The sequence below is a fragment of the Corvus hawaiiensis genome, chromosome 6 (assembly GCF_020740725.1).
Source record: "Corvus hawaiiensis isolate bCorHaw1 chromosome 6, bCorHaw1.pri.cur, whole genome shotgun sequence".
In the NCBI taxonomy this organism is placed as follows: domain Eukaryota; kingdom Metazoa; phylum Chordata; class Aves; order Passeriformes; family Corvidae; genus Corvus; species Corvus hawaiiensis.
In genome coordinates, this window is record NC_063218.1 from 49071898 (window position 1) to 49094841 (window position 22944).

Consider the following 22944-nt stretch of genomic DNA (forward strand, 5'->3'; position numbering starts at 1 on the left):
AGACACCTGAAGCAGGGTCTCTGTTTTCCCTTGTTCTCTTTCCCATTTTAGTATGGAGTCTAGGACACCTTAAGTCCTGATCAGGTTGGTCTTTCCTGAAACTGTGATAATGAATATATAATCCATGTGGTTATAATGGTTGTTGTTGCTCATGCATGTGGTGTAAGTGTGTAAAGGACTCCTCCAGTGTACATTCACACTGTCTTTCCATACAGCACATTTTCTGTGACTTCTTCAGCTTCTCCAGGTTTACTGCTGTTGGGAACAGGCCTGCCAAAATAAGAGGTCATTGCAGTCATAAGAAACTAAGTTCAAAAGAAACTTAGGTTTTGACACATAGTCATACTTGTGAAATTAACTTTTAAGAAAGTATTTGAAATCTAAAATATTTGTCACTGACAGCATCTTGTAATTACTTACTTATGATTAAGAAGGGGTTTTCCTCTGTGTCTTTTAACTAAGATGAAAGTAAATGTGCCTTTGGTTTGAGCTATTGTGTGGAACCAGAACAATTTCTGAACTTGTCTCTCTGTCCTTTAGAAATTATATACCTTGTTGTGTGGGCCTGTTATATCGCTTAATATATCTACTCACTGCAAAGTTTTCTGCCTACATGGGGGTTTCAATTATTAATTTTAATTTCCTTCTCTAAGTGTTGCAGGGCTACAGTTCAATTTCCATTGACTTCACTGGAAGCTGGATTAGACCTTATGAAAGTGTCAGTCAGGGGTTCTTTGATTAAAGGAAAAATAAATTTACCGTCAGGCAAGTTGAAGATGTAAGTGGAAGGGACAGCATGCTCGGGCTTGTACGAGGTTATTGCCTTCTGTATGGTTTCAGGAAAAGATTAGCTGGGGGCTATTACTTATCTGAATAACTCCCTTCATAATGTCTAGCCATTAGTTACGTGAGCAGCGAACTTACAGTGTTCTTTCCCACTGTTGCATTTAGTTAATGCAAAAATTTGCAAAGTGGCTTGTTCATGACATCTATGTCGAAGGCAGTATTTGGTGTGAAATACATGAGCATTGTTTGGAGTGGTATACAGTCTATAAGCCTCAGGACTCAGCCCCTGTATCAGTCACTTCTCTGCTCCTGGAGTTGCAGTGTTTTCTGACTCTCTTGTCCTGTGCTATGATTAAACAGGAATCTGTTTGCTGAAGGATTTCTACAGCTGTAAAACTAAGCAGGACACATGTCCAGAGAAGTGAACAGCACATCATAAATAAAGAACAGTTTATTCACAATCTCTGCAGCAGCTGATGAACCTATCAAGCACAGGAGGGCTTTCAGAACAGGAAACTTCTGTGAAGGACAGAAGCTAGTTTGGGATCAATGATTTATCACTGCATGTTGTGTAAAAACAGCAGCATGCTGATACATCTGCAGAGCCCGATATACAAAGCTGTTGAACAATTTTTCCCAGAAAACTTAAGAATAAGAAAATACTGATCTCTAGTTGAGTTCTGCTCACCTCTGACTCATATCTAGGTAAGCAAGGAGTCTGCTGGCCCAAGAGATGTCACAGGAGGGAGGTCTGGTCAGAAGCCAGGACCCTGGGCTGTGTGTGGAAACAAAAGCAATCTTCCCCACCCTCAAGAAACGTTGTCAGCTGCATACTGTCTGACCTGCTCACTGGATCAGCATAAAGGGATAGGGACATTAATCCTTGCTTGTATTCTTTACAGAAGTTGTGAACAGGAAGCTGCTATCAGCAGCATTAGAAACTGGTGCATTCCTTTGGCTCCAGCTGAACATTAGCCAGCAATGTGCACTTGCAGCCCAAAAAGCGAGTTGTACCTGGGCTGCATCCAAACCACTGTGGGCAGCAGGGTGAGGGAGGGGACTCTTCCCCTCAACTCCTCTGCCCCTCTACTCTGTTCTGCTGAGACCCCTCTGGAGCACTGCATCCAGCTCTTAGGTCCCCAGCACAGAAGGACATCAACCTCCTGGAGCAAGTGCAGAGGAGGCCACCAAGATGATTACAGGGATGGAGCACCTCTCCTATGAGGAAAAGCTGAGAGAGTTGGGATTTCTCAGCCTGGAAGAAAGAAGGCTCCGGGGAGACCTAATTATGGCCATCCAGAACCTGGAAAGAGCCCACAAGAAAGAGGGACTATTTAACAAGAGCATGTAGTGACAGGACTAGAGGGAATGGCTTCAAACTGACAGAGAGTAGGTTTGGATTAGATATTAGGGAGAAAATGTTTGCTGTGAGACACTGGAACAGGTTGTCCAGAGAAACCTTGGATGCCCCATCCCTGGCAGTGTTCAAGGCCAGGCTGGATGGGGCCCTGGAGCAACCTGGTCTAGTGGAAGGTTTCCTGCCCATGGCAGGGGGTTGGAAGTGGATGATCTTTAATGTCCCTTCCAACCCAAACTAATCTATGATTCTGTGATCAGTGCCAAAGGTCCTTGTTACCATCATGGTCTCTGTGGAGGAAGGTCTGTGTGCATCACATGTCAAAAAAAAAAGCCCCTGAAGTTGTATGTGGCTGTTTCTTAAAGCCCTGAAATATTTTTCTGGGTTTTGGATGGGTTTTTTAGCATGTTGGGAAGGAAAAAAAAAAGGCACATAAGAATTGTTAGTAATTTTGAAGAAAATGAAAGTAAAAGCTTTTCAAAAGGAGTATGTGAATTTCCAGATGGCCCCAGACTGTTGGGACATATTTTATGAAGGAAGAATGTGTGAAGTTTCTTCTTTATATGGTAGACAATTTTGTGTATGCAGCCCTATCTCAGCCTGCCTGTTTTTCCTTACATTACTAATCCACAGAAGTAACTGATTAATTGGATTAGGATTGGTGAGAGATATATTTTCTAGGTGTATTTTCCTCCCTACCACATGAGGAATGCTGAAGACTACCTCATACCCAGTTTTAGCCATGTAGAACTGCAAAACTCTCTCCTTGAGGTAACAAGCAGAGAAGATCTGAACATACTCTTCTTTCACCTCACCAGAGAGACGGAGTAACACATGTGCACACTGAATTTCAGTTTTAGACAGTGAGACAGTGCAACCTGGCAGAGGCACGGTAAAATGATGACACTCATTGCGTAAACAGTTTATGCTTATTATTGGCTGCACATCCATTTAAACTGGAAAATTCCCTTTTTCCCCAAGCTAACTGTAGTTTTCCTCTGATTGTTTGGGTTTTTTTGTTTTTCTTCTCTTCTGGTATGTCTTAAAGAGAAAAGGAACCTGATGTAACAGAGTAGCCTAGCATAGCAGGATCCAGATTAGAAGCATGGGTACCTTGGAAATTAGGTATGTATTTTTTCCTTGGAAAAATGTCTAAAGGGTATGAACAGATTAAGGGATTGTTATTGAAAGGATTAAGTCCAGCTTGTTTATAGAACAAACTTGAACAAAGACCAATCTATTTTGTTCATCTTTCATAAAAAGATTAAGCAGACTGCTGTATTCTGCATTACAGTAGTCACACGTTAAAAAATTCTTTCCAAAGCAAAGGCACCTTTTTAATCTATTAAAAAAAAAATGAAAAATCTGTAAGCAGGAATGGACAGGAACTGCTACGTTCCTGGGCTAATCCAGTGTGAACACGTTGCTCTTCAGTTTGAAGGCGGTTGGCAACTTTTTGGCAGGAATATTATTTATTTAATTAATTAGTGTGAAAAGAAGAGTTTGGCTTGGTTTTTTGCTCACCTTACAATCAAGAGTTTTCCCTGCTGGATGCTCCATCATTTCTTACATACCACTTTTCCTACCTACTTTAAGCCAATGCATGATGCCTTCCCTTCAATTTAGTGAACCAAGTTAAATCATGAATTAACTAACTCTCTCTGACTGTCAGATGCTCTAGCAGATCCCATGGTTTTATTGCTAAGCCATTAAGAGACTTTTTTTTTTTTTCACTTAAAACTTCCCTGGACTGGGTTCTGGCCAGAGGCAGCTTCCCCAGCTCATAAGTTTCATATTTTGCATGGAAGAGAGCCTCCAAATAAGCACTGGCTCTCCCCTCTGGGAGCCCCACAGTCCATCAGTTTTGAACACAACAGCCTGATCAGCAGAGATTGTAAGCTACATTGGGACACTCCATCAATTTAATGTGGAGACAGAAACCCCTTTGGGGTTTGGTGATGGTGTGGGGGAGAATTACAGAGACCAGATTTCTGTTGGACTCAATGATCTTAGAGGTCATCTTCCAACCAAAATGGTTCTATGATTCTATGAAAAACTAGGGAAAAAAAAGGTGTAGTGGATGTATTCCTACAGGGAGGGTCTTTTCTTCATGAGTTATCTCATTCCTAATGGGCACCAGAAGCAGAGGGGAGTGCTCAGAGGGTAGGCACAGCAAGCAGAAGGAAATCATTATGTTGGACTTTTTTTCTTATCAGTTCTGCAACTTAAAACTACCCTGAAGAGACATGTTTCGACAGAGCTCTTCACACTTCCAAACAAAAGAGCTTTTCTCTCTTCCTCCCCCCCCCACCCCCCCGCCTTCCCCGTAGTTTGGATGTGCGGCTGGAGAAAAATGATTGCAGGCATTGTCTGGCAACAACAACCGCAGAGTCTCTTCTGGAAACGTGTTGGGTCAGGTTCATGAGCGCGCACAGAAAGAGAGAGAGAAAGGGGGGAAAAAAATCTCCCTGGCCAGATAAATAGCTCACTTTTGGAAGATGCTTCACCAGTGTTCCTGTTGTTCTGTAGCAGCCTCAGCCAAGATCCAGCTATGTCAGTTGTTTAGTCATTGGTGCTGCGAGAGGTGATATGCTAACAAAAGTATGCAGTAACAAGCATTTAAAATGTGATGTTTTATTAGTTTTTCACCAAACACAGGGAGACGCTAATGACTAATTTCTGCTCTTAATGTAATTCATGTTGTGAACATGAAAATGAGCAGAGGAATAATTTCTCAGAGTCTGGATCCTTTCACTGACCCTGTGCATGTTTGCATTTAAACAAAAAAAACTGAATTTCTGCCCATGCATAGCTGAAAAAAAATATCTAGAGTCTTGTCTGGGTAATGTGACAAACAGGTTTAATGTAACCTAAGGAAATAATTTGAGTATAAAATGGGGAGCTGATTAGAGCAGTAAAATAATCAGATGTTAAAAGGAGCAAATACAGGAGAGTGTAACTGCTAAAAGCCCAGGAGTGGGAATCAGGCCAGCTGGGGTTCTGCTTCCATTCAAGCATGCTGTGCAACTCTAAGTCAATAAACCTTGCAGTGCTTCAGCTCGGCCATCTGTAGAATGGAAATAATAAAAATATTATTCCCTGTCTCCCCAAACTGCAGTGAGACATTGAGATGAGTATTGAGTCAGAGTGCTGTGAGTTGAGAAAAGACAGATTTAAACTTCCCCAAAGTTCAGAAGTTTGCATCCCCTTCATTTCTATTTGGGAGGCTCAGCTCCACTTCCACAGTTGTAAATCTGTTCTCCTCCCAGCTCTGTAGCTGGTTGGAGTCTGTTGGCCTTGTGTGAAGATGCATTTGTGTCCATGACAGTGTCATTATGAGTCAGAGAGGTGCGTTATACTTTGGGAGCTGTGGCAACAGCGAAAACGTGCACAGCTAGGGATGAAAAATGGAAGAGAAACCATGGGACTAGTAATTAAATTCTTTACATACTTCAGAGCTCTCTCTGTCAAACAATCCACTCAAGACCCAAATCTCATGAACCCATGCTGTATACCTTTAATTATGACAGCATCTTTCTTCTTTGGCTTGTTTTGCAGCTGTGAGATGGAGTGGGCTCTAGAGCCCAGGCATCACCAAGACGTATCTCTGTGCTTGTCCCCCTGCTCCCTGAGAAATGCCATTGAAGGGGATGAGGAATGTTCTCAGTGCTCACATTTGCTTGCAGCCATAAGTCTTGGTTAGGGCTTAAGCGTGTGCAGCAAAGGGACAGTTGGGACACATGAAATGCTATCCAAGTGAGCCTTGCTAAATTAGCTTTGAGTTGTTTCTAGCTATGAATTGTTTTTCCTCTTGAATTTCATCCCTGATTCTGGGTTGTAGCTGGAAACAGAAGTGCTGAAATACAAATCCAGGCTTCCTAGTGTATTTAGCTCAACGTTGGAGTCTCCAGAGGTTGAGACAAGTTCCAGAGATTATTCCAATGGTTTGTTTGCTCGTTGAAAGTAATTTCCAGATCTCTGAGTAGTTCAGAAGGTGAAACAATCAATTAAATACACTCATGCGCGTAGTCACATGCACAGAATATCCCCAAGGTGGTTAATGGGGCAAAATGTTTAAAGGGCACCAGGAGCCCAGTTCAGGAAAGCTGCAAAAACCACAGCAGTCTGGACATCCAGTCTCTTCAGAGGCTGCAGCTGGAACTTCTCACATCTTTTGTGTGTTACATGCAAGCCAAATAACAAGCAAAAGAGCAGCACAATCATTTTGTCAGAGTAAAATGTACGTTTTCTGTAATATAAATTCATTCATTTTGCACTCCAAAGCAATTGTAAAAATAAATCTACACATGCAAAGTATTTTCCTTTTTCCTGCGTTCGGTTGGCAGTGGGGTTTTTTTTCACATAAACCTCACTAAAAGTCAGCCATATGGGAAGGGCTTACAGTGTGTTGTAAACAGCAGGTTCAAATCAAGGCTAAACCAGTGCTCTTGCTCCAGCCAAAGCCACAGGGTGCTTCAAACTCCCATCTATTGCAATATTGGAAACAAACTACTGTGCAGTAAATTGTGAAGACTATTTTTTCATGTTGCTACTCTTATATGAATTCATTTTCTTTCAGCTGTGAAATAGGGTGAAAAATCTGAGACAAAACAAAAGGAGGAAGGAAGCACTTTTACGGTTGCAGAATAAATTTTTTCATGTTCTTAAGTTCACATTGCAAACTAATAACTTGAGAAGATTGTTTATTTACATGCCTTAAAATCCTTTACTTCTTGATATATATTTTATTTTACATTTGGCAAGATGGCAGATGAGTCCTGAAAATCAGCTTGGCTTAGACACTTCAAAGCAATTTTATAGTTTTGAAGTGACTTTAAAAAAATTCCGCCTTTTATCTAATTCTGTGAGCTTTAATCCTGGTCTGTACATGCAGATTCTGTAGCACTCAGTAGAATCTTTGGGAATTTTCCATGTATTAAGTTTCCCATGAAGTTCTGAAAGCAGAGTTTTTGCCTTTCTTATCTTACTGTCAAATGATTAAATACCTTTTTTTTTTCTTAAAGTTTTTAAGGCAGTAGGAGTTTAACACCTAATCATCTGTGTGCCACTGAAGTTGGGAAATATTGAAGCTCATGGTTTGCTCAAAGGCATTATCTTTTCTGCTTCAGATTGACAAGACTTAACTATCATCTCATTGACTGTTTTTCAGTGTATGTCTCTGTCACCAACAGAGCTCTGTGCATCCTGTGTATTACAGTGGCAGGACTCCAAGGCAGTATTTGGCTATCAGTTTATTCACTAGATTTTTCATTCAAAATCCCTCTTGAGTTTTTCAGTATGGCTCAAATAAATTATTAGTTGGCTTAAAGTACTGGCTGTAAATGTTTGGGCTTTTATTTGAGCATTATAAAAGGCCTGGGAACTATTTCAGGGAAAGTATTATTAACAAATTCTGCATGATAAAAATCTACTATTTGTTTTGGTTTTCAACCAGGATTTTTTATTTTGGGGGAAAGGCAGGGAGGAGGTTGGTGGCAAGGAGAGCCATTCATATCAGAAGCAGTGTCATGATTACACAGACTAGAGAGCCTGTCTAGAAAACAGGATTTAAAAAATTATATAGAAATCTTTATAGCCAAAGAGGGAGATCCTGTGGATGGTTGAGGAGGGTTTCCAGCAGCCAGGTCAGCGGCCTGGTACAAGAGTCCTGCTGGAAGCAGAGGTAAAGGTTTCATTAAGAAAGCATTTCAGAGAGTTAGCAGGCACACCCTGATTTCCAGGAAAAAGGTGTTATCCTTATGAACTCTTTGAATGCAATTCGAGGGGCAGGTATTCCTGGGAAGCGCCCAGAAGATGCTGGAACCCTCCCTGAAGGAGCAAGGTTCCTTCAAAGGGCAATGCCCCTCCATGTTTTCCAGAATTACCCTGTGCAGCAGGATTTTCCAAACCGTGATCCTTGGCATCTTCCTTGCCTGTGTTAAATTCCTTTTACATGGTGTTTCTGGTGGTACATTGGTCTTGTCAGGAGCGGCTGAGATTCTCCACTGGTGTTGCCAGGTGCGGCATGGAGCATGGAGTTTCCTTGTGCAGCCTACGGATCTCTCTGCAGTCTTCCTCAGCAGGGCTATCCTTCATAAACCCAAGTTTCTTGCCATCCTCAAGAGACAACCAGGGCTGAGATTTTTGATCCATGTCTCACAAAACCACATGACCAGCTCTTACTGTTTTCTTTTCCCTCTGTATTTTCCCTGGTAATCAGATCAATGTGTACAAGAACTGGCTTAACAAATTGGGCTATAGGGTCAAGATGGTTTCTTGTATCACTGAAACTGAGTAAGACCAGAGATTAATGGAAAATTTTCACCTCTAATCATTGGATGGATTTATATTTTCCATCCATTTCTACAACTAAAAGTCTTGGAGAGACTTTTTTTAGTCAAAATTTGAAAAAGTAGAATAGCACTGACACTAATTGACTGTGCAGATTGAAGCACTCCCAGGGCCAGCCCTGACCTGAATGCTCCTGGGAGTAATCCTAAAGTAAGTGTGCTGTTGATAAAAAATAATTATTCTTGACTGCGCTTCTGCTGCTTTTAAAGTCAATGGCAAATGTCTGGCTAGCTTAAGAGGACCTCCATCCCACTGTATTTTCACAGACTGATCCCAAAACACAGTCTGCATGTAAGACTCCCAGGTAGAGCTACCTATTCACCTTGAACAAAGCTGGAGATAGAAATGTGCACTTCAGCCACCCAAAAACCATACAAAGGTTTTTGGCAATCTTATTACTCTGCAGAATTAGCAGTTGCAGTTCTGTACAGGGAAGACAAATTTGTCTCCCCAGGGATTTCTGCTGGAAAGAGCTAGTTGGAGCCACTTAGAGAAACAAAATTCTGGAGTTTTATAAAGTATTTTAGAATTGATAGCCTCAAAGCCTTCTTCAGAGGTCTCTCCAAAGTGCTTCCCCAGTGTGCAGGCACTTGGGGCAACATCTCAGGAGGGCAAACTGGTGGCAGGTAAGGACTGAGAAATGGATGGGCTTTGTCATGGAGAGGGGATGTTATTCAAATAGTAAGAAGTCCTAAACACTTTATTTTAGAGGTGGCAAAAATCAGCCTTTTTGGGAAAATAAGTTCCATTACAAACCTCTGTGTTGTCTTATGTGAAGAAGACTACTTGGATAACATTTTCCATCAAACCTTCTTGGAATCATTGATGTAGGCTTTTTCGTTGTGATCAGCTTTTTGATCCAAGGACATTGAAAGGCTGCACTTAGTCTGTTTTGTTGTCTTTCTATTCCTTTCAGGCCCTTTGGAATAGTGATAGAGTTTTTACTTTTTTAATTAAATGTTTCAGTACTGTCAACATTCATTATTAAACTAAAGCCATTTATCTTTTTCCAACTTAAAATAGTTTGCCAATTCCATTCCTTGAAATATCTCAGTATTTTTAGAGGTTAAAAAAAATGTGATATTCCATAGTTTCCCATACAACAGAAATTCCGTTTTCTGACCAAGGCAAGTAATGGCAGCCCTTTTTTCTGTAAAAGTAACCAAAAGTGTGGTGTAGAAGCCAAGTAGTAAAGCACAGTTATATCTTCCACTAACTGTATTTTGGGATTTATTATACATACACACCTCTTGGTTTTGGCCATCAGGAGTGCTTTGGAGCCTTACCAAAACTTTGTGAGACATTGCCCACTATAAGACTTCTTTTTAATTGTGTGTATATTTAGCCACCTGACCTGAAGTTTTCCATTTTGGGCATCTCAGACTAAAATTCATAGGAATGTTTCAGCTGAAAAGCTTCAGCCATTCCAAGCAGAAAGATAGAAAGAAATGCATAATTTTGTGCATATTATTGTGGTTATTTTTAAGCCTAGTAAGTGTTTTGTGATGCTCTCCTATATCTGTGTTTTGGAATGAAGACTTGAAATTCACCTGGAAGTTGAATCTCAGGTACATTTATTTTTTCTGTTAAAAAACACCCAAACAGAACAACCAACCAACAACAAAACAAAACCTTGACTTTTTATCTGATGAAAGTAAGAGCCTCTAAAATCACCCATTCTTAGGGCAAGGGGGGCAGCAGATGAGGAGGTGCTGATCACCTCTCTGGCCACCAGTGTCAGAACACAAGGAAATGGAATGAAGCTGCATCAGGGGGAATTCAAGTGGGACATCAGGAAAAGGTTCTTCACCCAGGGGGTGTTTGGGCACTGGAACAGGCTCCCCAGCTAAATGGTCACAGCACCAAGCCTGACAAAACTCTTCTGAAGACAAAGTTCTTTACTAAAACATGCATAACTACTCTTTTCTTTCCTTTCCCTTTTTTTAGTAAGAATGTGTGAGCTGCAGGTCAGATGTTTAGAGAAATCCCTTAAGTAATTATTTACTTTTTCCCTGAAGCATGGCACAGTTTGTTGTTTCTGTGGTTGCTTGCACAGAGGACTCTGCAGAGAAACAGCAGAATCCAGGCTTCCCTCACCAAATAGGAAATCAAAATATGGGACTTTATTTCCTGAGTTGGATTTTTCTAAAGCTTCAAGTACTAAGTTCCTGAGTAACTACTGCTATATGAGCATATATATTCTTGCAAGAGGTTAGAGGGGTGCTGTTCCCTTCCTGTGCTTGGAAGCCTGTGTGCCTAAAGGCTGAATGCATCTGAGATCTCAGCTTATAAACACAGGTTGGAGTAGACTTGTAGTTAGTAAGTAAAAGGTTAATGAAGGAAGATGAAGTTGATTTGAACTGAAAAACATTGGTTCAGTTCCTAGGTTTAGCCCCAGATACTTTATGTGTGAGCACAGGAAAGACATTTAATCCCTCCATATCTCAGTTGCATATGTATAAAATAGGAATGAAAATCTGATCTCTGTCCCACCCCTTGTTTTTATCTCATCTCTTTAGATCATGCATTTTTCAAGGCAAGGGCTGTTTCTGTGTGTGTGTGTGTGCGGACCTCAGACAAGGCTCCTAAAGTGCTGTTAGTGTGTAGTAGGAATAATAACAACGACAACAACATATGGAGTTCAAATTCTGGCAGACAGCTCAGAGCCAAGACACATTCAGGAGAATGAAACACAGTCAAGCCCAAGACAGCAATTTTCATCTGAGACCAAATTTAACAGTTTGGCAGGGCAACTAAATTTGGTGTTGTGTAAGCTGGGCTTTGCAACTTCAAACCCTGGGTTTATTTATGTTTCAGGGGGTTTTCCTTCCATTTCCATACAGTTCAGTCTGCAACTGGCACTGTTTTAGGGCTGGCTCACTGTGGGTTCTACCCTGCTGCAAGCGATGTTTGGAAATCTGAAAAGAAGGTTTCTTTAATTAACTGAAAACCAGAGCCTATAGTCTACTTGATATGAAAAATAGACCAAATTACAGTGGTATTCATAGCCTGCTGGAATGGTTGGTTGTTTTGGAAAAAAATTGTTTTTAAAGGAGGCTTGCCAAGAAACTGTTCTGTCAGGAAATGATAAATGGCAGTTTGGAGACTTGAGTGGCCTGTGCTGTATGTGTGTGCCTTGGTAACTGCTGACTCAATCCTGTGTGCTCCTGATGGCTCCCACATTCGCAGCAAGGGAATTTACAGTCCTGATTCACAAACTCATTACTGTCCTGCAGTCCAGGACTTCTACACATGGCCTCAGGATTGTTTTATCTGAATACAATGCAAACACATTTCTTTAAATTACACTTCAGATAACCTTTTGGTTTTCATTACTTTTACAGTGTATGCTAGAAACCTTGCAATTTCTTTTCCAAAACTATAGTTTGTCTGAATACACCCTGCCAAGTTTGGTGTTTTCTGTTAAAGTTGGATTTTTTTTTTTAATAGTACGTTTTCTATGAAGCTGTGAAGGTTTAAGAAATTTAAATAACAGAACAGTGAAGGCTTGGTTAGAATTTGCATGACAGGGTTGGGTTTTAAGAAGTAAAAGAAAAGGCTGTCTCTGTGCACTGAAGAAAGGTCTGCCTTACACAATGCACCATTTAGTCACAGGAGTTCTTTGCAGTGATATGTGTCATTTACTATATTCTATTACTATAGGGGATATGTTGCGTGCAAGTGGACAAACCTTTAGAGTGTGCTCTTCTGAGTGCTAACTGTGATCCATCTTTTCAGGGCATTTATATTACCTTAATCCCATTGACATCAATAAGTTTACTCCTCATTTACTCTGGAGTGAAAGAGGAGTGAACTGGGACTATTGTATATTTAGGCGACATTGTTGCAAAACATGTCCCGTTCCTGAGTCAGCGGAGGGGGAGAGAGAGGTTCATGCAGTACACAGAGCTCAAGGCATTATTGTTTTTCTAACGTTGCCTAATGAATCTGACTGAAAAGGGTCGCACAAATGGAAGAAAAAATTTGCATCTACATGTCCATGAAAATTTATGCTGTGCGCTTGTAAAGATGAAGTACAGATTAAAGAGTTAGGAGTTAATTTGATAGGAAATGTATTGATTCGTTGCCCTTAGCTTGAGTGTTAGAGTTCCTAGGCACTTTAGGAAGAATTTGTATATTTGGTCATTTGCATCCTTGAAAACCTTTTTAGCATTCACATAGGAAGCAGTTGTGAAAATGCCAAATACTTCAAGGATTCCTTCTCTGCCCTGGCTCCATTATTTTTCTGCCCTGGCTCCTGTTCTTTGCTATTTCTGAACAAATCCTGCCTCTGCTTCCCTTTTATTTGCCCCATTTATGGCACGGGGGTGCAGAGCATCTGCAAAAACCTGGATGGAGAGCTCTGCCCAAGCCCCCAGTGCTCCTTGCCTTGGGTAGATGCTGTTACTTGTATACTGAGGACAGCATGACACCTTGGGGTGTGTTTAGTTGAAGGCAGCACCTACCCAAAGTAACCTTCTGCTCTGCGATTTCCCAGTGACAAACCTGCTGACAGCTTTTACATGCAGTGATTAGGAGAAGAGTAATGTAAAATGCAGATACCTCTGCCCCCTACAGCCACTTAGATGCTGGTTTTCACATAATATGCCATTGATTCTGCAAGTTTTGCATATTGAGCTGAGGGAAGTACCAGCACTGATTAGCATCAGTGTGAACTGGGACTCGCTGGGAAGAACTGAACATGACTTCATGGGGAACTACATCCATGAAAGAAATGAATGCTGACCTTGGCATCTGAGTTCCAGCATAACTGTAGGTGCATAAATAGCACGTGATAATCACAAAGTGAACAAAATTAAGTTATTTTACACTTCTCACGTGCTTACAAGTCTTGCTGAGTCAGGTATTGGTATACAGTGAGGGATGGGAAAAAAATATTATTTACATGGAAGTCAGAAGAATCACAGAATCACTAAAAATATTGCTAAACTTAAGATTTCAACAACAGTTTCTGATTACTCTCTTCATTTTCTCTGTTCATTCCAATATTCTGTGTCCAGCAATGGGGTATCTCAGTCTTTCACCTTTAGAGGCTTCAGAGTGTGAATCTGTTTCCAGGGTTGCCCAGTTTTGCAGCACTGGAATGACTGCTCCAGAAATATAATGATGTCTGTCTCCTGGGGTGGCTGATTTAAAACCTTTGCCATGAGCAGTGACCCCTGAGTGAGTGAAGTGCGTAATTAGTACAGGTGTTCACTGTACTAACAAAAGCGTTTGTAGGCTCAGGGACAGTCTGCAAAGATTGAGATAATGTCCTTTTCCACACAGGGCAAGCTGCTTTGTCCAGCGGGGACATACAAGCCCTAAATTAACTGTAGAATTATAAACAGACCATAATTACAATACATAAGGAGAGAAACCTCGTTTTGACCTCTTGTATTGTGCTTTCACTTGTATTGTGCAAAGTTACAGACTATGTGTTTCACTTCTATCCAAATACATGGATCTTCCTCAGTGAAAAGCTCACCAGGAGTCGAGGGCACTCAGAGAGTAAGGGAAGTGTGGAGCATTTTGCAGCACTGCGTTGCAAACAAGCTTGACAGCGTTTCCTCTGTGTGAAATATTCCTGTAGAAATGGTTCCCTGGAAAATGGCACTTACTTCTATGTGTCAGTTGCCTTGGAGAAAGGCTGTGATTTAAGCAAGATTACGCTTTAGCCAGAGGCTTATTTTGCTATTGTACTAGATGCTCTGTTGTGCAGCAGCAGGGGGAAAAAACACAAAGAATCAAGATAAAGTTATATTTGTGATGATGTGTCTGTGTGTCTGCACATCATCTGCAGGCTGTGGATTCATTAGTTTTTAAGTCAGTAGAACTGTTGTATAAATAATGCATATCAGAGCTGGTCGCACATGGTCTACTCACTTGCACGTGTGCACTGTGAGTGCTCCCTGAGCCAGAGAGGAGTAAGTGCAACCAGACCTCCTCTGTCCTCTCTGAAAATCAGCTTTTAAAAGGCAGTGTCAGACACTTGTGTCATCATGACAGTCTATGTCCATGCTAGAAAGATGCATTGGTGTGGTTATTGTCGGGGTTTCAGGTGGTGTGGGTGCCATTCCTGGCTCTGACATCGTTTTCTGCAGAAACCTGAGGCAAGTCATTTCACTTTCTATTGTTTCCATTTCCTCAGCCATGAATACTGTGTGTGATAGAGCATTCTGAGGCTTGGAGGTCAAAAATGAAAACAGAAGCACTTGGTTATTTTTATAATTTTTGTTATTCCCACTGCTGTTCTGGATTTATCTTAAAACTTAGATAGAACTTGAGAAGTTTATTTCTTGATGGCCCTGGTATTGTTCAAGTCCAGGCTGGATGAGGCTCTGAGCAGCCTGGTCTAGAGGAAGGTGTCTCTGCTCATGGTAGGGGTATTGGAACTAGATGATATTTAGGGTCCCTTCCTACCCAGGACATTCTATGATTCCATAAAAATATAAATCAACAATTCAGGTACTATAAACAGCAGCATCTTACACCTGAAAGGAGCTGTGATGTTTGAGGCTGAAGTAAAGCCCTTTCACATTTCAGAGCAGATGTGTCACAGCTAAAGCTGTTAGTCAAATCACATAAAGCCATCCATGAAAATGGATGAAAAAATCTTTATTAATTCAGAACTATGTTAGCATTTTGATCTGTAAAGTCCTTAGTAGGTACTATAGGACAACTTTTTTTCAAAGGTTGTGTGATTAGGGGTGAATTAATTTCTCCTGAATAATTGATTACTCTCTCCATTGAGCTGGGGCAAAAATACTACTTAACAAAAGAGATTAGCAGAAAACAGAAAATAAATTACTTCAGCGTAACTTCTTTCACTCATTTAAGGAAAATATGCAAAGGGAAAATAGGAAATGCCTGCAGCTAAACCAGTTTTTGTGGTGATACCCAGATCTTCCAAGTAAAGCATGGTGTGGCCTATGTGAACACCAGTGATCAACCTCCAGGAGGAGCAGGCTCAGCTTGCTTCAGACACGGGGTGCTGATTCTCTGGTGTTCCCTTCCTGGAGTGCCACTGTCAATGAAGTCCTTCCTGGCAGATGCCCAAGACAAACTTGGTCCCTCTGTGGAGGATGACCCTTTACATGACAATTAAAGTGGTGTCTCTCATGACTTGTAGCCACTGAAGATCCCGTAGCACTCTGGCTGTCTCAGACAGGGTTCAGTACCTTCTCTCTGCCACCGTGACGTTCTGCCCTGCTTTCACTGTGTTGCTGCTTTTTGTTCCTGTCTGTAAATGCTGAGGAGCGTTACCCTGTGCTGTGAAACAGATGCTGCCTCCCATCACCGAGAAGCTACATTTTGTTGTTGATTTAACGGGGGTTAGTGCAGCCCTCGATGGCAGGGGCGTGATGAGAGAGAGCCAGCCACGTGTTCCTGCTCCGCCTTTGTGCAATTGATAACAGTTCTGGTAGGAGGTGGAAATGGAGAAGGGAAACATCACAAAGCTTTGTGCTCAAGACTGTCACCACCTCTGCCTGAAGAGTCTTCTAGCATTTCATCATGTCTAGACTCTAGTGCTGTGTGATCTTGTTCAGTAGCCTCCTCTATCATAATATAATATTACAAAGCCCAAAGCCCTTTTTAGTTTTGAACAGTAAATGGTCATTATTATCTTGAGAATGAACAATTCAGGCTACTGCCTAAGAACCAGAAGAATAAGAGGTGGATGCACATCTAACATCTGGAGCTGGGCAGATCATTTAGTCTTCAGAAGGCCTGTCAAAATGATTAATCAGCTAGGAAAGATTGTGTGCTTTTTGCTTCCATCACTGAGCAGTTGCTTATGCTGCCAAGAGATCCACTTTTGAGTCATGGTTTACCAGTCCAAACAAATGCCCAGCCTGGCTGTATTCCTAGAAGAAGTTACTGACAAAGAAAAGCACTAAGGATTTTTTGTTATCTTTGTCATCCATTACATTTTTCATGCATGTTATTTTATCAGAAACGTTTGCTTACTTTTGAAGACATTATAGCTTAAAATGTTATGGAAAAGAGCCTTGATATTTTAACTGACTCAAAACCTGAGGGAAACCTGCAGTGGGAGCAATTGGGAAAGTTAACCCATGCAGAACTTGTTACCAGTAGCTGCCAAATGATCTGTCTCTTAGTTTTCAAAATGTATAAAGCCTCCAAAGTGTTGGGAAATTGGTTTAACACTGTAAGGTTGTATTTAAGCAGTAGGGAAAAAAGGGAACAGATACAGGTCTTTAAAATCTACTTTCTGAGACCTTGGTGTATACAGAAGACCTTCTTTTCAAGGTTTCCTCTGCAATAAAGTTGGTCAGAAGCTAACTCTGGAAATTGAAGCTGATATTCTTGCATAGCTGGTTGGCTTCAGAACTGGAAATTTAAAGAAAAATGTCTAAAACTACAAAATGCGTAACAAAATAACCACTTTGTCCCCCCCAAATTCAACTGGCAGAGCTGTTGAACTCCTGCAGGCATGGTAATGACTTTGTATGACCCATGAAATTTGACTGAAAACCCTTCTTCATTAGCAGTTGGTTGCCTTTGTTGTAGTTTTGCTCCTGGTATCCATAAGATCTCCTAGTTTGCCTTTATGAATAATACCATGACAGCCAACAAGCGGTTTCTTTTCCTTGTAAACATGGGTTTCCTCTGGTAAATATATTACATTCTCCTTCACTCGTTGGTTATTTGCTGGCTTGTGATTGATTGTATCTGCCTCGACTTTTTGAAGCGCTCAGTAAACGAATGAAATGTGCTTTGAGGATGTCCAAGTTGATTTTAGAGGGTGAGCACCTGCATCTTCTCTGGATTTCAGTGGGGTTTGCTGGATGCTTAAATTTCTACAAAATGCAAGTGGTTTTATTTTTAGAGGATTCTGAAGGAGATATTTCCAGGGATATGATTTCAGCAGAATTGAATGATGGTTGGAAAGGCTGGGGGAGTAGAGTGGGCTCACAGACTTTTTATCACCACTGAATTTCACCTCTGATCTCTGTGCAGCCCCTGGGAATGAAAAGTGCCTTTGGAATTGTGTGTGGTTTTCTTTCGTTCCACTGAGCTTTCCCACTGAAATTTTCTGTCTTGCATCTGTGTCTTTGTAAAGCTTAATGCAATGGCAAAACAAGAGGCCGCCTCCTTTCTGAGGAGCAGGCTCAAGCAAACAAGAACACAGCCCTGGTTTTGTGTGTTCAAAATGGGTGCAAACTTGCCACCTTATTTATCACCAGGATTTCTAACCTTCAGATGCCATGGCCCATAAATGACTTCTCCATCATAATATTTATCAAAGTATTTCTGGTCTAATTATTCATGCTGAGCTTGTTCTCTAAAAATTTCTCTTGAAAGAATCTTTTTAAAGATTTTTCTTTTGAAAACAAATTCATGACCACATCAAACAGAGATTCATGTTGCCATTAGTTTAATTACCAGCAGCCCTCAGGGAAAACTCACTCAAAACTCACTGTTGTTGTAATTGCTTCTCTCCTTTTCTCTCCCCCACTCTTTTTCCCCTTCCATTTTTGATTGCTGCAGAAGTCATCATATGGTGATTAATTTTTTAAGCTCATTGTAGGTACAAAGGGGTTTATGCCCTTTTTTGCCCATATAGTAACTATCAAATTACAAATAATTAGTAGATTATGGATGCTGAAAAGGAAGCTGGCAAAAGAAAACACTTTTTTTGAGATAACAGTTGAAGTTATCTTGGTTTTTAACTTTTTAAGCAAAAAAGGCAGATAATGGTGTCCTTCCCTGTGCCATGCCATGAGATCAGATCCATAACCTGTGGATCTATTCCAGCCATAAAGGCCACTGCACCTAGTCTGGCTTTATTCCCTTGGAAAAGCAGCATAGATGCCTCATTTGGCTGAAGTGCGAAACATAACATAAGCAGTGCTGACCTAACACGACATGATACATGGCAGATTTGCTTTAAAAAGAGCAGCAGTCTCAAATCTGCTTTGAATTAGAAAAAGTGTTTGAGGGAAAGAAAGGAAAAAGGGAACCATTTCGTAGCAGGCATCTGAAAAAGAACAGTTTGGAGGAAGGAGGAAAAATTGTCAGGCAAAACCTTACAGTTAAAGCTGAAAAATGTATTTCTAACACTGGGGATTATGAGTGTATATCTTATTCTTTGTTTTTTTAAAAATAAAATCTTGGCAACTTAAGTGCATACTATGATGGCCCAGAATGAGAACAGCTACTCAATGGTGAAATTATCAGCAGTACTCTGGCAAGAGGTTATTAGTCATAGTCCCAGTATCATATGAGAGCCAGAGCCAAGGATTCAAGAAGCAAAACATTCCCCTTTGGAGAGAGGTCAAGATTAGTCACTTTTGTTTTCTTTAATGGGGGGAGGGGAGCATTGGGGGTTGGGTTGATTTGGGGTTTATTTTGTTGTGGAGAAGAGTTTTGGACATATTTTTATGCCAGTTGGGTCTTGTACTCTTCACTTTTTAAAGTGTTGTAAATATGCCACTGTTCCACACCGGGAACGGGAATCTACAGCTAGGGGAAAGCTGTTGTCTGACAGCCAAACTTCTGACAAGGAAAATATGGAGTGATATTCAGAGGCTGTACTGCCACGGTTAAGCCAGCAGAAAGGGTCCTCCAGAGGCAAGAACCACGGGGAGTTTTCTTCACATCTGTGGAACTGAAGCATCTGAAATACAAGTGCCTGTTGGCTAAACAGAGAGCCTTTCTTTACTCTGCAGACAGGTACCGGGGTGCTCAGCCTCAAGGACTCCGTGGAGAAACGTTTTGCCGAGCAAGAATGTGATTGAGAATGAGAAAGCAACCTGTTCTTCAACCTTCTGTCTCAATAATAAAAACCAGAGATGTGCTCTGAAGTTTTCCTTGAGATTGGAAGATGTGCCCAGGACAGGGAAGATATTTTTAAGGCTTTTTTAGAGCTCATCCAAGCTGACCTTAAGAACGTTTGTTGTATCTGAAGGTGGGTCACTGACTGTACTGCCTCAGTTTCCCTCACGTTGTGCTGGCAATAACAGGATTTACCTGCTGTGCTTAGGTGCACCTTGGCTTGCACAGTGCTGTAGATGCACTAATCCTGGAATCATAGAATATCCTGAGTTGGAAGGGACCCCTAAGGGTCATCAGAGTCCACCTCTTGGCCCTGCACATGACTGCCATTTATTCCAGAACTCTATGCAAACTATTGCACAAAGATAAGGGGCTTTTTTTTCCTGGTTTCTTTGATCTGTATTTCCACTGTATTTCTGGTTATCTCACGCCTGTTTCCCATCCTCCATAAGGATGGATTTCAATTTAAGCATAATTTAAGAAGCTGTTTATGATTATGGTGCTGGATAGATATCCAGCAATTTTTGTAGATACATTAACTTCTAATCCTTCTGGTATCATTGATTCACTTGTAAAGAAAGAATCCCCTCCCTTCTTGCCAACTCATGGCTTATTTTTAAACAGAGACAGAGGAAAGTTGTGTCTGGTCAAAGAGATACTGTTTCCTGAAGGTGGGGCTATAGTTAATGAAGATAAGCTAATTCTTGAAAATATCAGAGAATTCAGTTAATAGGATAGGGGGATTTGATCAACTTTAGTAGTTTCTGATAAAAGTTATATTTAGAGGCAAGACCCTCAACTTCACTTTCCTGGCTTCATGCAAGGAGAGAAAAATATTCCAAGCTCCCCTGTTTATCTACTGATACACTGTTAATTTAGAGGAAAGGGTTAAAAAAAATATATCTGACCTTTGTAATATTTTAGGGAAAAAAAAAAAAGCTGTATCCTGAGGCAGTGCTGGGCCAAAGACTGTAGATTTTGGATGCTGTTCTAACTTAAAAATTTCCATGTGTTTTAAGTCTCGTCTGATTTATCTAAAACAAGAGTCAACCACAAGTTTTAACTGCTTGGCTATAGCCTTCTGGATGCCAGATAGATCTGCGAGTGTTGCACACATCTGGGCATGGACTGAGAGCTGGGAGGCCAGCAGGACTGGCCTGGGAGCCTGGGGAGTGGTGAGCAAGCAGCAGGGCCTTGTGGCCCAAAACTACACCTAGAGCTAAGGAAAGGCTCTCAGGAAAAGCTGATTTCCAGCAGTTTGGGTGCTTTAAACAAGCCAAATATTTTTGCAAGTTGTTAATAACAGCAACAAAAGCGCTGAACCGAGACCACAGTTCTCTGCTCTCTCTTCTCAAGTGGCAGCTGTTTCCAGTCTCTGCTTCTGACCATCTCCTGCAGCCACATCCATCATTGTCCTCATTTCTGTCTTGACTTACTAGCATTTTAGGTCATCCCTTTCCAACATTTTTACCCTCAAGCCTTTCTGAATCCTTTCCACTTCTAAAAGAATCATAAAATCATAGAATGGTCTGGGTTGGAAGGGACCTTAAAGATCATCCAGTTCCAGCCCCCTGCGCTGGGGACACCTTCCACTAGACCAGGTTGTTCAGAGCCCCATCCAACCTGGCCTCAAACACTTCCACAGATGAGGCATCTGTAATTTCTCTGGGCAACACATTCCAATGCCTCACCAGCCTCACAGCAAAGAATTTCTTCCTTATACCTAGCCCCAATTTCCCCTCTTCCAGTCTGAACCCAGAAAAAAAAAAATGCTTAAAAGAAGTACTGTCCCAAAATCTTTCCACTTTTCGAGGTCTTGTACTCCCTAACAGTCCATGACCAAATCCATTTCACTCTCCTGTAGTTTAATTCTCCCATTTGCCAGCAAAAAAACCCTAACCAACGTCCTTGTTAGAAGGAGTGGTTTGTATTCATCTTACCTTGCTTCTGTTAGTCAAGCAGCAAGTTATAGACAAATAATCTTATGAAGGTGACCTGTAAAAAAAAACCAACTTGTTTGTAACTTTTGACTTCTACTTATTCCTCATAATTTTTATTCCTTTTATAAAGGAATTGCTCTCTTACATAAGCACAACTTCTGTTGTTGCCACTTGTTTCTTTGTAGGGAAGAGTGGTGGTATCATAGAAGAGATAGTTTTGATAACATGCTGCTAATATTCTGTATTTGGTCTGCTGTATTTTATATTATTTATTCCATCATATATTACTGAAGTGGCTTTTTCATATCAGTTTTTTGGTTTTGACCCCATCAGAGCATGTCTCTTTCTACCATCGGGTTCAAATATAATTCAGGGAGACACCTAATCTGAAAAATGGCATTATAGTTGTAGCCTACACTCTTCTAAGAATCATGAAAGAAGTGCAGCTGAGTGAATAATTAACCAGAGATGTCATATTTCCAGAAACTCTGAGGAAGCTTTCAGAAAAACATGCTTTTCTTGGAGAAAAGGAACATTTGGAAAAGGAAAATAATTCTCTGCAGTTTAGTTACTTGCTTATCAAAATTGCTTTCCCAATCCTAGTGGAAAGAACGAATGCATAAATCAACCGTGTAATTTCTCCCATTTCCTATAGCTTGAGCATTTGCTACCCGAGATCTTGTGCTGCACAACCAGGAAAAAATTCTTCAAACAAACCAAAATTACTTTAAAGTGCCACAAGTGTTGCAGTCAGTAATCAAATGGCCACATGCTGGTGTTGCCCGTTTGTTTTAATTCACAAAACAATTTTTAAAAAAATGTGTGACAAAACTGAGATTCTAGACAGTACACTTGGAATTTACTGTACAAGTCAAGCCCTTCGTAATAGTTCACTGATATAAAGATAACTTCTGGAGAATCAGAGCCAGCAACTGGTTTATAAATCCTGGTTGTTGCTGAGCTCTGATCCTGACTCAGCGACTCAGAATTTTCTCCCCAGGGTCATCACCCTCTGTTGAATGCACAAGCAGCACACCCTAATCAATGGTGAGTTTTCAGCAGCTGTTCAAGGGCTCTTACTACAAAAAATAAGTGGTTTTTTATGCTTTTGAGAAGCGTAAGATAAATATTTTACTATAAAAATACGCAGCAAGATGAGAGCATCAGCAGTCTCAGTTTATTGAAAAAACAGGACAATTTTTAGTATCTCAAAGCAGAGATTGTCACTGATAGCTTTATGCAAGAGAACTGATTTTAGAACTCAGGGTGTAGCAAGTGCTTTTCTTTCCAAAGATGCTTTTTGTCTGAAAGTTACCCATTTTGTTTGTCAGTTAAGACAGTGGTTACAGCATTCATATAATATTTTCATTGACTAGAGAGAGACTTGTCCATGTAACCTTCAAAACCTGGTAATTTTGTTCCTCAGAAGCTCAGCTCTCATGTTTTCCGAGCAATGATCAATCTTACAGTAGAGTGTTTTTTCACTGGCTCCACTTCTTCTTCCCCTGGACACCACACACATACTTTCTTCTTTGGCCAGCTCTCAAGAGAAAGTACAGACAGTCTGGAGAAGAAATCTTCCTTCATGCAGATTACATTCTTCTTTAAACACCTCAGTGGTGGGAATAAAGCCTCCAGCAAAACTGCTGCCTCATCTCAGGCAACAAAATAAAACACATCGAAGCCAGAAGTTCTGATAGGGGGTTT

The 22944-nt window shown here is 40.8% G+C and overlaps 1 protein-coding gene across 3 annotated transcripts in view; it reads left to right on the plus strand.

Moving 5' to 3' along the window:
* The window catches only part of KCNQ1 (potassium voltage-gated channel subfamily Q member 1), a 338669-nt gene that overhangs the window by 307929 nt on the left and 7796 nt on the right, over positions 1-22944 (plus strand). The window lies entirely within an intron of this gene.